Genomic DNA, 13,059 nt, shown 5'->3' with positions numbered 1-13,059 from the left:
ACATTTGTTTTCTGTTCTATATTTGAGACTTTAGATATTTGCTGCATACCACATTTTGACTTTTACTGACTTAAAAATTTTTATTGACAGGAATGATAGAGGTGTATATATAATAAAATTAGTTGGTGCAGAAGATCTTTTGCATTTTCCTCTAGATTTTAGAAGGATTTTCCATGTTATCCAGAGGGGAAAATCCACATTTAAAGGGAAAAAAAAAAACACCCAGGAACCAGAAGTGCTTTCTAAGTGTGTTTTAATCTAAGTTACGTGAGGAAATATTTTGTGCCCTTAAAGGAATATACATCTTATGAGATCATCACTTTCAGGATTCTTGAAGCTGTTTATCTTACTAAAATCAAGGGCTGGATTGCACTTAAAGGAATTACCTTGTGCTCTGTAGAAAGCCAGTCTGAGAAAAGCAGGAGTGAAGGAAAGAAGGCCTGTGCTGTGCGTGGTATGGTGCAGCTTCCTTTCATCTGCAGAAATCTTGAGGTTTCTAATATAGAGAGATATACAGAAGAGATGGACAGTTGTGGGGGGAAAAGCTTCCTTGATGCTCAGCAAAAGACTATGAAAATTCTTCCAGCAGAAGTAGCTACTGTCTTAAATTTTAGAGTCTGTCCACAGATGAAAAGAGTAACTTTTGCTTTGGGTTGTGATACTGAGTTTGCAGCCAGTATATATGTGAATGATCAGGTACTTTGTATAGCTAACACAATACCAGGGAAATTAACCATTTTTAAGCTTATTATGGAAAATTTCAAATGTGTTCAGAAGTGAAGAATCCAAACTTCAGTAATGACCGACTTTTTACCAATCTTCTTTCATCTATACACTTACAAGCAAGCGTGCACACACTCATATTTGCCACCCCAGGCCCCACTCGCAGATATGTAAAATTTTGAACTTTTCCCCTGATGAACAAATATTTATATAACATTATTTTCTCCTTATAATAAAGAAAAAAAAACTTCATATATGTAAAGCCCTGTTTAGTATAGAGAAGTGACTTCCAGCTGTTTCAAAACCAAGGAAACTTTTTAGTAACTTCCCCGTGTCTTAAAACATTAGAAAGTACATTTACCAATTAATGCTTTGTTTTTATTAGAGACATTTGTGTGACTCAAGCTAATCCACATGAGATAACCTCAGATCACACTGAGATTATAATATTTCAGCAAAAAAACAAAGAAATATAATATTTTGATAGGACTGTGGCTTTATAAGTATCAATCCCCATTGCAATGTTTGTAGACTCTCATCTCATAAAAACTGCTGTTGGAAAACTCATTTACAGTTGAGCTAAGGAATGTGGGGTACTGGCAGGAGCATAAGTCTTGACAGTTACATTCTAACTGGGCTACAGCAAGACTCTTAATATGGCAGAGCCTCATTTGTAAAGTGGGTTTCACTTACTTTTCGTTTTGGAAACATGTACTGAATGATTAGCATGTGTCAGAGGTTATGCTCAGCACTGGCAGCATGGAGGTAAACAAGACACGCTCCTGTTCTTAAAGAGCTCACAGTCTAGTGAGGAAGACAACAAAATTACTAATTACTATAATCAGTACTATAATTAATGCATAGGGCAGAGAGGGTCAGGACATGGGATCCTTTATGGTACCTTCAAAGGTAGACTTCGGGGACAAATAGACTCAGTAATATTAGTAGCATAGTTTAGATTCATGTGAGTTAAATTGTTGTGTGTCCTTGTGTAAGCCACTTTAGTATTCAGTATGCCCCTATTTCTCATCTGTAAAAGGAACCTAAGAATAGAACTCATTTATAAGGTTGTTATGAGGATTAAAGGAATAAATATGTTTTTGAACTCCCCCAAAATATTCCCAGGGAATCTGTTAATAAAGCAAAATTAAGTTTATTAGAACTCTCTGTAGTATTAAAGGATCCTGCCTTGACAGTTTCTGAAGGTGAAGTCAGGAAACGATATTTACAGGATTGTAAAGTCTGGGCTCAAGTGGTTTAAAAAAGGTGGCTCTTTTCAGGTGGGGACTAAACCACGGTTTGGAAAAGTTCATGACAATAGTGGGGTTTTGGGGGGTTTTTTGTTTTTGTTTTTTAAGATTTTATTTATTTATTTGTCAGAGAGAGAGTGAGAGCGAGCATAGGCAGACAGAGTGGCAGGCAGAGTCAGCAGGAGAAGCAGGCTCCCCGCGGAGCAAGGAGCCCGATGTGGGACTCGATCCCAGGATGCTGGGACCATGACCTGAGCCGAAGGCAGCTGCTCAAACAACTGAGCCATCCAGGCATCCCCATGACAATAGTTTTATGATTGGTATCTATAGCAAGGGAAAGGTCTTGAAGAAGTCTTTATAAGCAAACTGTTACTTGATAAGTGAGCTTTTTGCTAAGGTGAGCAGATTGTCCAAGATAAATAAATATATGAGTTTTTCTAGAAACAATGAAGTTATTTATTGGCTTACAGTCTTAACTTTCCTGGGCAAAGTTTTTCTTTTCTTTTTTTTTTATTTAATTCTATTTTTTTTTTCAGTGTTCCAAGATTCATTGTTTATGCACCACACCCAGTGCTCCGTGCAATACGTGCCCTCCTTCATCCCTACCACCAGTCTCACCAAAACCCTCACTTTGTTTCTCAGAGTTCACAGTCTCATGGCTCGTCTCCCCCTCTGAAAGTTTTTCTTTAACAAACAAATCACGTTGGTATAGGTGGTCTCAGTTCTTAGACCCCTGAGCTCTGTCAGATTAATGCAGATGGTTGCAGTTCTCAATGTAAAGCAATTAATTCTTGGTACATACATATATTAAGCACATAGTGTAGGATGGTAGACTACATCTAGATATATCAGTAATTCCATTAAACATAAATTGAATGCTTCAATTATAAAACAAAAAGATTGACTTACTGGAAAAAGAGTGCCCAATAACATGTTAGTTAGAAGAAACAGAACTAAAACAAGGGTACAAAAAGTTCAAAAGTAATAGAAAAGGCATATTTGCAGATATTCATCAAAAGGAAAATGTATGAATGAAAAGTAGATATTAGTTAATGTCAGGCCAAAAAAAATTCTTGACTATAAAGAGAAATCCTTCATAATGAAAAAGCTTCAGTTTGCCAGGAAATATAATAATTATAAGTTGGCATGTAGTTAATAACATAATCTCAATATATAAAACAAAAATTAACTATAAAAGAAATAAATCTACAATCATGCTGGGAATATTTTCATGTTCCCATCTATCTTATGAAAAAAGCAAACGAAATCATAAAGATGCGAGATTTGAACAATGAAAAAAGTAAAACTGACCTGATGGACAAATACGATACACTGTTCACAACCACTACATCATTTTTTTCAAGTACACGTGGAATATTTTTTTTTTAAATGACCATGTTCTGGGCTTTGAGATAAATTTTAATAAATTTTCAAAAAATGGAAATTATAGCTTCTGACCCACAATGCACTTAAGCTTAAAAAAATTGTTTTAAATCTAAGTAGAAAATTCCCATATGCTTTAAACTTAAGAATTATACATGTAAACAACTTTGGAGTCTCAAAAGAAATCACAGTGGAAGTCAGAGAATATTTTGAGTAATAATGAAAATAACTGAATTATAATGGTAACACTGCACATCAAAACTTGTGAGATGAGCTAAACCATAACATAAGAAAACATTAGCTTTGAACACTTATTAGAAAAGGAAGAGACTAAAAATCAAAATATTATTAGTGAAAGAAATGCACAGAGATGATTAACACCTTCAAAAATTGGTTCTTAGATACTAATAAATCTCATACAACTCTGGCAAGACTAATCATTAAAAAGATAAACATACAGGGGCGCCTGGGTGGCTCAGTTGATTGAGCAACTGCCTTCGGCTCAGGTCACGGTCCTGGAGTCCCGGGATCGAGTCCCGCATCGGGCTCCCAGCTCCATGGGGAGTCTGCTTCTCCCTCTGACCTTCTCGTCTCTCATGTTCTCTCTCACTGTCTCTCTCTCAAATAAATAAATAAAATCTTAGAAAAAAAAAAAAGATAAACATACAAATAATCAGTATCAGGAGTATAAAAGGGAACATGCTGGGTTGCCTGGGTGGCTCAGTGGGTTAAAGCCTCTGCCTTTGGCTCCAGTCATGATCTCAGGGTCCTGGGATGGAGCCCCACTTTGGGCTCTCTGCTCAGTAGGGAACCTGCTCCCCCCCTCCGCCCCCTACTGCTCTGCCTCCTTGTGATCTCTCTCTGTTAAATAAATAAATAAAATCTTAAAAAAAAATAAAAAATTTTTAAAAAGGGAACATGCCAAGAAATTTGCCAGTACATTTATGACAATAAATGCATGAAATGGAAAATGTTTTCAAAAAAGCACAGTATGCCAAAACCGCCTCAAGAAGGAAAATAAAATATGAATATTCATACAACTATTAAATCGAATCTGCAGTTAATCTTTTATTAATTTCCCACATCTCAATAAAACTACTTTGTAGATGTGGCACAAAATTCAGTCAACCACTGTCTGTTTGCAATACTATGACTAAGACTATTCTAGACACTATAGGTTGGGAAGAAAGATTCATAGAACTAGACTATGACAGTTCCTAATCTTAAGGAGTTTATAGTATAGTCATTGAAACACATATAATAGGCATATGGAAGAGTTAAGATTTAGATAATGATATTTGGGAAGGGAAAAAAGTATGTACATAAACACATAGTCCTTTACTCTGAACTACCTTTGTCCTAAACTGTTCACTTCTGTTCCATTCTCCTCTTTAATTATAGGTTCCTTTAGGTTTTTTCTAAATGTGTTCAGTAGAATGGCTTATTTTCAGGTAGGAGGACTGTTTAAGAAATAACCTGCTATGTGAAATATTTGCTTTGCTAACCTGTGACCAAAGGAACTGAAAGTCTCCAAACCTCCCCAGATGGTTTGTACTTGGCCAGTGATGCTACTGGCTGCATGAACGGGGATTTATTAGTTGATGTATTTATCTCAATGGATTGCCTCATTAAGTTTGCAGATGTTCTGTCAGTGGAAGACCTTTAAAAAAATTATGCTGTTTTTATTAGAGTTTTCCAATGCACAATCCAGAATAAGAGAGTTAACACATTTCAGCACAGAACAAAGTAGCATGTATTTAAATCTCGTGGGAGGAGAAGCCTTTAACTTGTACTCAGACAGTTATGATTGAACATGTTGAATTTGAGGAAAAAAAAGTATACAAATTCCAACCTAAAATTCACCATTTGGTCAACATGGGACTTGGTGTGCATTAGCTAATCATGTTGAACTAAGTGCACATATATTCTGAGTTAGCGCCCCTCTCAGGAAAGAATCCAGTCTTCTATTACTGCTACAACTCTTTAAGCAAGACTGACTCAATGATGCTTTTCCGTCAAGCAAAGTATACTCAAATAATGTGTTTCAGGGGAAAGATAAAACAATTCCAGATACCATTTGATTATAACAACAAACATCTCTGTATTCTGGTGACTTCAGAATATTTCTAATTTTAATAGACAGTATAGCTGCAGGTAAACCTCTGTGAATAAAGGCATACAAAGAGACTTTAAATCATGAAAAAATTAAGTGTTGTATTTCTACTTAAGCTAACTTAGAAGAATAGAACTAAAAATAATATTGAAGGCAAAGAGATTTACTTTTAACGTATATTGGAATGCGAAATATCTTTCTGTGTATATAAACTGTTCCCTTTAAAGGCTCCAAAACTATCCACATTACCAGTTTTTGCTAGGTTCAAGAAGCCATCCCTGAAGTGCCCAGTTCACTGTACTGAGGAATGATATTTACCTTTTGAGGGTCAACATTTAGAGTATAGATATTGAAACTACTGCAAGGTAAATTATTTTCTCAGTCAACTTTGCTCTCATTGATAGCAAATACTGTTGTTTGTCTTGAAAATAAACAGATTTGAAATTCTTTTAAAATATGCTTCATATTTTAGATCTTTAGCACAGTTTTGATATCTACTTTTGTTGATGAGATTATTGGTAATATGTTTTCATTCTAATAAATTGGTCGCACATGCCTGGAGAAGAAAGGATTTCGTTAAAATTATTACTGTTAATAGCATTATTTCTACCTTTAAGATTAATGAAACCAGTAAATTCAACCAAGATCTTCTTAACCATTCTTTTATTATGAAAATTAAAATTAAATCTTATGGGGTTTTGTTAAGTGAATAAAGCAATGTTACAGAGCCTCTGAAGGTCATAGGTCATAGTTGTCTCATGGAGTGACATTGTATGCACATTTATGTCTTGATTTTTAGATTCCAACCTCTCTGTTGTACAGAGATGCAGATGCATAAGGAGGATAGGATACCTGTTTGTTGGCCAGGTGAGAAGGGCCATCTTTGAAAAATAGGAAACAGAAGACCAAATTTCTATAGCTTTACAAAGAACAGAGGATGTGTGTTTCTCATCAAGTAAGACATTAGAAAATCCAACAAAACTTCATTGAACATCTTTAGAACAACAAAGTAGTTCAATAACACACATTAGGGATATAGATCCTTAATAATCATAACCGTAGTATACGTCCACGGAGCCAGCAGTAATACTTCAGAATGGTTCACCCATTCCTCATTCACTCCAGGAATTATTATCCTGAAAGCATAGTGATTTTTTTTTAAGATTTTATTTATTTATTTGACAGACACCGAGAGAGGGAACACAAGCAAGAGGACTGTGAGAGGGATAAACACGCTTCCTGCTAAGCAAGGAGCCCAACTCAGGACCGTGGGATCATGACCTGAGCCGAAGGCAGACGCTTAGCTGACTGAGCCGCCCAGGCGCCCCAACCATAGTTATTTGAATGCCCAATATCTGCTTAAAGACCACTCTTTTATTTTTTACTTTTGTCTACCTTTGTGGTCTCCAAGTTTTTGTGAGCCAAAGAATTAAGGTCTAGTACTATATTGAAGACTATACAAATAAAGCAAATAGAAAAAAAATGTAGATATGTTTTCTATAAAAATGTGTTCTCGGGGTGCCTGGGCAGCTCAGTGGGTTAAAGCCTCTGCTTTCGGCTCAGGCAGGTCATGATCCCAGGGTCCTGGGATGGAGCCCCACATCAGGCGCTCTGCTCAGCAGGGAGCCTGCTTCCTCCTCTCTCTCTGCCTGCCTCTCTGCCTACTTGTAATCTCTGTTTGTCAAATAAATAAATAAAATATTTTTTAAAAAATGTGTTCTCATAGGAAATATAAGAGCTATTTCAGCTCACTGTTTGCAGGTTTAAAAAAATAATTCAATAATAAGAACTCATTGACATTCGAAATAAGGTATTCATCTTTACTGCTTTGGGTACTATATCTCATACTTAGTTTTTATTGTCTCATAAGTATATGATAAGGTATAAACAGAACTTTGTAATTTAAAATATAAAGTTGCATTGTGAGGCCACTTTTGAAAGACTTGAACACAAATAATAGTGGTTAATTATAAGTTAGGAAGCTCTGGGACGTCTGGTTGGCTCAGTTGGTTAAGCGTCTGCCTCCAGCCCAGGTCATGATCCCAAGGTCCTGGAAATGATTCCCACATGAGGCTCCTTGTTCAGCGGGGAACCTACTTCTCCTTCTGCCTGCCCCCCTCTCTCGTTCTGACAAATAAATAAATTAAATATTTTTTAAAAAATAAGTTAGGAAGATCAATGAAAACCAGTAGGTTTCCTGCTGAAGACATTAACTTTAATTTTATTTTAATTAAATCTTAAATTACTAAGGACAAACCTAAAGACAATTGCTGATTATTAAATACAAAGTACCCTGGCATTTTACATATCATATATAAAAGGGTCATGAAAAGAATCAGAGAAGGGATTTTATAAAGAGATCTGTTTATAAATCAAATTTCTAAAGTGGCCATCCAAGCGGATGTGCACACATCATAATGTTAAGGCAATAACATTCCCAAAAGCCGGTGAAAACAGAGCAATGAACAAAGGCTTCAGTGAAAGAGTTACAGGGTGTGTTTCTTAGTGACCAATACTGATCTTCTGACCCCCAGAGTGATTTAAAAAAAAAAAAAAATTGGAGTCCACTCCATGATGTACTTCCCTGTCCAAAGATTAGTTACCAGCTATAGATAATATATGGAAAGCAAAGATTAAGCAGGAAGTTTCCTTCATTCCTTATTTTTCTCAAGTAAACTAAGCTTAGAGCTTATTACTCAAAAATGCAATCCATGAACCAACAGCATCAGCATCACCTGGGAGCTTCTTATAATACAGGACCTCAGTCCCTACCCCAAGTCTACTCAGTTAGAATGGGCATCTTAAGGGATCCTCCAAGTGTTTATCGTTTGATAAGTCAGTCTTAAAATGGTTCCTCTGAGATAGTTTTATGCCCAAGAACATGGAATACCCTGCCAGGCTCTGTAGTGTCTATGCATTCCATCCCAGGGTTGGGGAAAATGCAAATCCTAAGGGTACTCACAACCTTGCCCTAAATGGACCTACATCTTGGCTTATGCTCAAGAGGTCTGTATCTAAGAAGGTTAGATCCCCCTTTCTTCATCACTGCCGAAAAATAAATACAAAGGAAACCATATTTTCACAACCCACCCCCCCCACCTTTAGCTAATGTTCTTTAACGGGAATTATTCCAAAAGGGCTTGTTAATAAATTTTGGGTTTTGAGTTGTGGGTTTTTTGCAACCACTTTTCTTTGAATAGTTGTGTCTTTTAATTGCAGTGTAAAAGATTTAATGTGGAAGTAAATTTTAAGAATATGAAAATATTCTGTATTTTATCTATATATTTCTCAAAACTCTAACTTCTAAAAAATTTATATAGCAACTATGAACAGCTCTTCAAAAGGCCATTATATCTTTTGGTGGACATTCCACACCCTGTGCTGTGCTTCTACTGTTTATCTCTGATTATGGTATCTTTTCACCCATGAGATCTTTTCATATTAATAAGGATAGCAAACCTTTGGGATTGAAATTTGCACAGAATTTATTAAAGAAGTCAAGATACAGTGAATCTATTGAGGCAAACAAATCAGGTTCTTGGGCTGAAGTTCAAGTTGCCTTAACACTCAAGCTGTCATTTTTACAAATCCATGAAAAATGAGTGAGGAATCTGGCTGTTAAATAATTTGGTCATGCTATTTAAAGTTCTACTTTTTTCTTTTATTGTTAAAGAGAAGTGAAGAAAATATACTTAAATTTCTCATATTCCCACTATCGAGTAGTTATTTTCAGTTGGTCCAAATGCATACATACATTGTTTATATTTCCCTTAGTAGTCAATATACCCTTCTGTATTTTGCCTCTTTTACCTAATATTGTATAAGAAGCATTTTCCCACGATTCTACACTGCCTTCATAATGATCATTTTTAATGATTTCATAAAAGTCCATCTTAATGAGATATATTCTGTTTACCCATTATTTTATTGTTAGACCTTTAGGTAGTTTCTAGGTTCTTGAATAGTCTCCAGCCTAGATATTTGTACATAAAATACAAGGAAGCATAGGCAAGCAATCTGTGAATGACTTGACAAATCAATTAAGATAACAAGTCTTCTACATAAATGTGCCAATAAGTTTAATTCAAACATACCCTCCAAAAATGCACAAATGGCCAGTCACAAAATAAAATAAAATAAAATACAAAGAACTTTCTTATGTAGTCCATATGATTTTAAAAAAAAAATCTTAATTTATTCTTGGTTGCAAACTTTTTCTCTGGACCAAAGAAACCACCTCCAACCCAGTAAATGCTAACAGCGTATAGTTTAACCGAAAGTATGAACAGACACAGAAGGCCAATTTAAACAGATGTCATAATCAAAAAAATATTTACTCCACTTACATGTATAGTTAATAGATGTCAAAATGGCCAGCTTGACAGGAAGAGAAGAATTCAGTTATAGATTAAATTGAATCTCCCCAGAAGTTCCATTTTTACTGGCCTCATATTCAGTCCAAAGGTGTTGCATAAGCCCCTTCTTGGCAAGCAGGAATACATCATCAATTTCCTTGACAGTTTTGAAAGTCTACTATTCAAATTGCTCTTTCACCATCCCAGTCTCCATGGAAGGTTCCAATATGTTAACATAATTCCAGATTCACTATTCTCAAATGTGCTGGCATCTGAGCAGCTCTCTCTGAAGGAGTCTTCTTGAGTGGCCAGATCTGTTTAAAAAATTTTAGAGGTGACTCCAACTTTATATTTCTCTTACATACATAACATTTATAGAGTATCATTGGCAACTACTCAATTTTTAAAAGGTTTTTTAAACTCCAAATGACATGATGGGTTAAAATAATAATGCCAAGTAAATATTTATTGAGTGCCTATGCCGTGCTAGGTGCTGTTCTAAGTACTTTATTAACTTATTCAATCCTCACAATAATCCTAAGAGGAAGGGACTATATTATTTCTGCTGCTGTACTGCAGAGGAAATTTAGATACAAAGAGGTCAAGCAACTTACTCCAGGGAGGAGGATGCAGGAAGAAAGCTATGAAACAGTAAAGGCATGATTCAGATCCCGGTGTTCGGGCTTGAGAGTCTAACTACCTAACCACTACAGCAGCTATTCTACCACCTGATCATTTGAGGGTCTTCTGTGTTGGTCTTCTTCCATTTTTTCAGTTTCCTCTTGAGAAAAGCAAGATATTGGTGGATGCATAATCCTCTAGACCTCAAGCAGTTGATGATTTCTTGGCTGTCCTGCCTCTAAATGGGTAGGTATCATAGTCTGCCAATCAGAACTCTTTTTGCAAATGGCTAGAATAATATTTGGGGTGTTTTCTTAGAAACCTAAAGAATGTTTCAGTACTAAAGTGAAAGAAAATATGTGTGCAACTAAAACAATATGTAAAGTAATTTTGAGTTTTCTGTCTGAAATAATAATAGATAATTCTTTTGTTTTTTTGTACTAGAAAATTAAAGCTGAGACTTCAAGTCATTTTTCCCAAAATTACCTAGCTAAAACTTGGAGATACTAAAATATAAAGTAAATTGACAATTGTGATTACTATTCACTCAGTGGCATACTTGAAACAAAGACAAGGTCATTGTCAACATCCTCTCTCCTAACATGTAGCTGACTCCTACTTCTTTAGCAGTGACCACCCTCAGCCCACTTTAGTGTTCCTGGTTTTCTTTAAAAACAAAGGGGCATCTGGGGAGTGCGGTCAGTTAAGCATCCAATTCTTGATTTCGTCTCAGGTCATGATCTCAGGGTCCTGAGAAAAAGCCCCATGGCAGACTGTGCACTCAGCATGGAGTCTGCTTGACATTCTCCCTCCCTCCCCTCTACCTCTACCTCTACCTCTACCTCTCCACCTGCTCTTGCACATGCACACACATGCTCACTCTCTCTCACACACAAATAAAATAAATCTTAGAAAAATAAAGCAAAGCCAGTCATTAGATTTCCCTAGCTTTTTGACAACCTCCAATTCAAAACTGGATCCCATGGTTTTCAATCCTCTCTATAACAATGCAATATAGGCCTAAAGCCTGAAAGAGGCTGCTAAAACTCTACTTTATTGAGACAACCTACAGTTCCCCTGGAGTGCATTCCCTCAGCTGCAGTAAGTGAAATAAATCTAAGGTGGACTACAGGGATTTTTTTCCTACTCCTCTTTGGTCAATGGGTTGTAACAGTTGTCTAGGTTACTTAACTAGATGAAAAGCAGTGCTGAGGTACACTGAAGAGCAATATTTGGGAGAAAACTGACAATTCCATTTTGAATATGTTGAGTGTAGGGTGCTTTTGAGAAATTCAAGCAATGTTAAAGAAGCGCTGGTGTGTAAGGGTCTATATGGAACAAAGGGAAGCATGAATACAAGTTTAGAAGTTATCAACTTATAGATGGAAATTGAAGCTCGGACAACAAGCATAGGGAAAGAAGAATGGGAAAAGTAGGACTGGATCTTCAATGATGACAGTACAAAGATTCTGTAGAGGAGGGTGAAGAACAAAGGAGGCTGAGAAAGCACATTCAGAGATAAATTAGAAAGACCAAGAATATCATCACATGAACCACAGAAGATATTTCAGGGCCCATGGAGTGACCAGTGGTTGAAAGCATTTGAGAATCAATTAAGAAGAGAATGGAAAATTTTCCTTTGGAGTTCATTGATATTATCCGTGAGAGGTTTTTCAGAATTCTGATGGAAGGAGAAGCCAGATTAAGTGGATAAAGAGTAAGTATGAGGTAAGCAAAGTGAAAGAAAGGTCTTCCAGAAGAAGGGGCAGTGTGGTAGTACTATAGACAATGGTTAAAAGGATGGGTTCTGTAGAGAAACTGGTAAGAGTTCAAATTCTAGTTGTGTCCCTCACTAGCTGTATAACCTTGGTTAGGTTACGTAACTGATTTGTGGCTCATTTTTTTGGTCTGTCAACTGGGTTAGGGTAACAGACCACTTGGGGTTGTGAGAAAGAATAGATCAATTAACAAATCTTTGTAAATAGTAACCTCTCAATAAGGATTAGCAACAATTATTTCAAAAACATGAGACAGCATGCCCCTATAGGGGCCTGAAGGTAAATTTGATGTGAACAGCTGAGTATGGAGATAAGATCACAGAGAGGTTTGACAGGATCCTAGATCTAGAAGACCTTGAATGCCATGCTAAAGACGTATACTTCCTTTCACAGCATAAGGTTTCATTGAGGGAGTTTAAGAAAAGAGTGATGTGATTATATTTCTATTTTAGGAAAATCACTGTGACTATAGGCTAAAGGATGGATTGGAGTAGACTCTAGCAGGAGGACAGGACAGCAGTTAGGAGCCCATTTCAGAAACCTAAATGAAAAGTGAAAATGCCTGGATTAATGCAGAGGAAGTAGAAATGGAAAATAAAAAAAAATTGATAATCCAAGGGGTGAAATTATCATGTCTTCATTACTGATTGTGTATCATAGGTGAGGGAGAGAATGAAGTCTAAGATACTCACCCTTCACCTCCCCCCTAGGTTTCTAGTTTGGTTGGCTAGCTGAGTAGTATGGCCATTTACTGAGGAAGAAAGTCTAGGGTTGCTTGAGAATTAGGGGGGTTATTGTTCAGTTTTGGATATGCTGTGCAACACCCAAATGATAAA

At 36.3% G+C, this 13,059-nt stretch overlaps 1 protein-coding gene across 6 annotated transcripts in view; it reads left to right on the top strand.

Moving 5' to 3' along the window:
- METTL25 (methyltransferase like 25) overlaps positions 1-13,059 on the top strand; it is a 143,796-nt gene that overhangs the window by 126,181 nt on the left and 4,556 nt on the right. For 2 of the 6 annotated variants that reach the window (XR_004286733.1, XR_004286734.1), the window contains exon 13: positions 10,600-10,691. The exons of 3 other annotated variants lie outside the window; for them this stretch is intronic. The gene's annotated coding sequence lies outside the window, so the exon portion shown is untranslated. Of the gene's footprint in view, positions 1-10,599; positions 11,300-13,059 lie in introns of those variants that run through there. One more of the 6 variants, XM_032346880.1, reaches the window with a different exon arrangement.

Source organism: Mustela erminea, chromosome 6, assembly GCF_009829155.1.
Source record: "Mustela erminea isolate mMusErm1 chromosome 6, mMusErm1.Pri, whole genome shotgun sequence".
Classification (NCBI taxonomy): domain Eukaryota; kingdom Metazoa; phylum Chordata; class Mammalia; order Carnivora; family Mustelidae; genus Mustela; species Mustela erminea.
The sequence above is the reverse complement of the archived record's forward strand: the minus strand, read 5'-3'. Positions and strand labels throughout refer to the sequence as shown.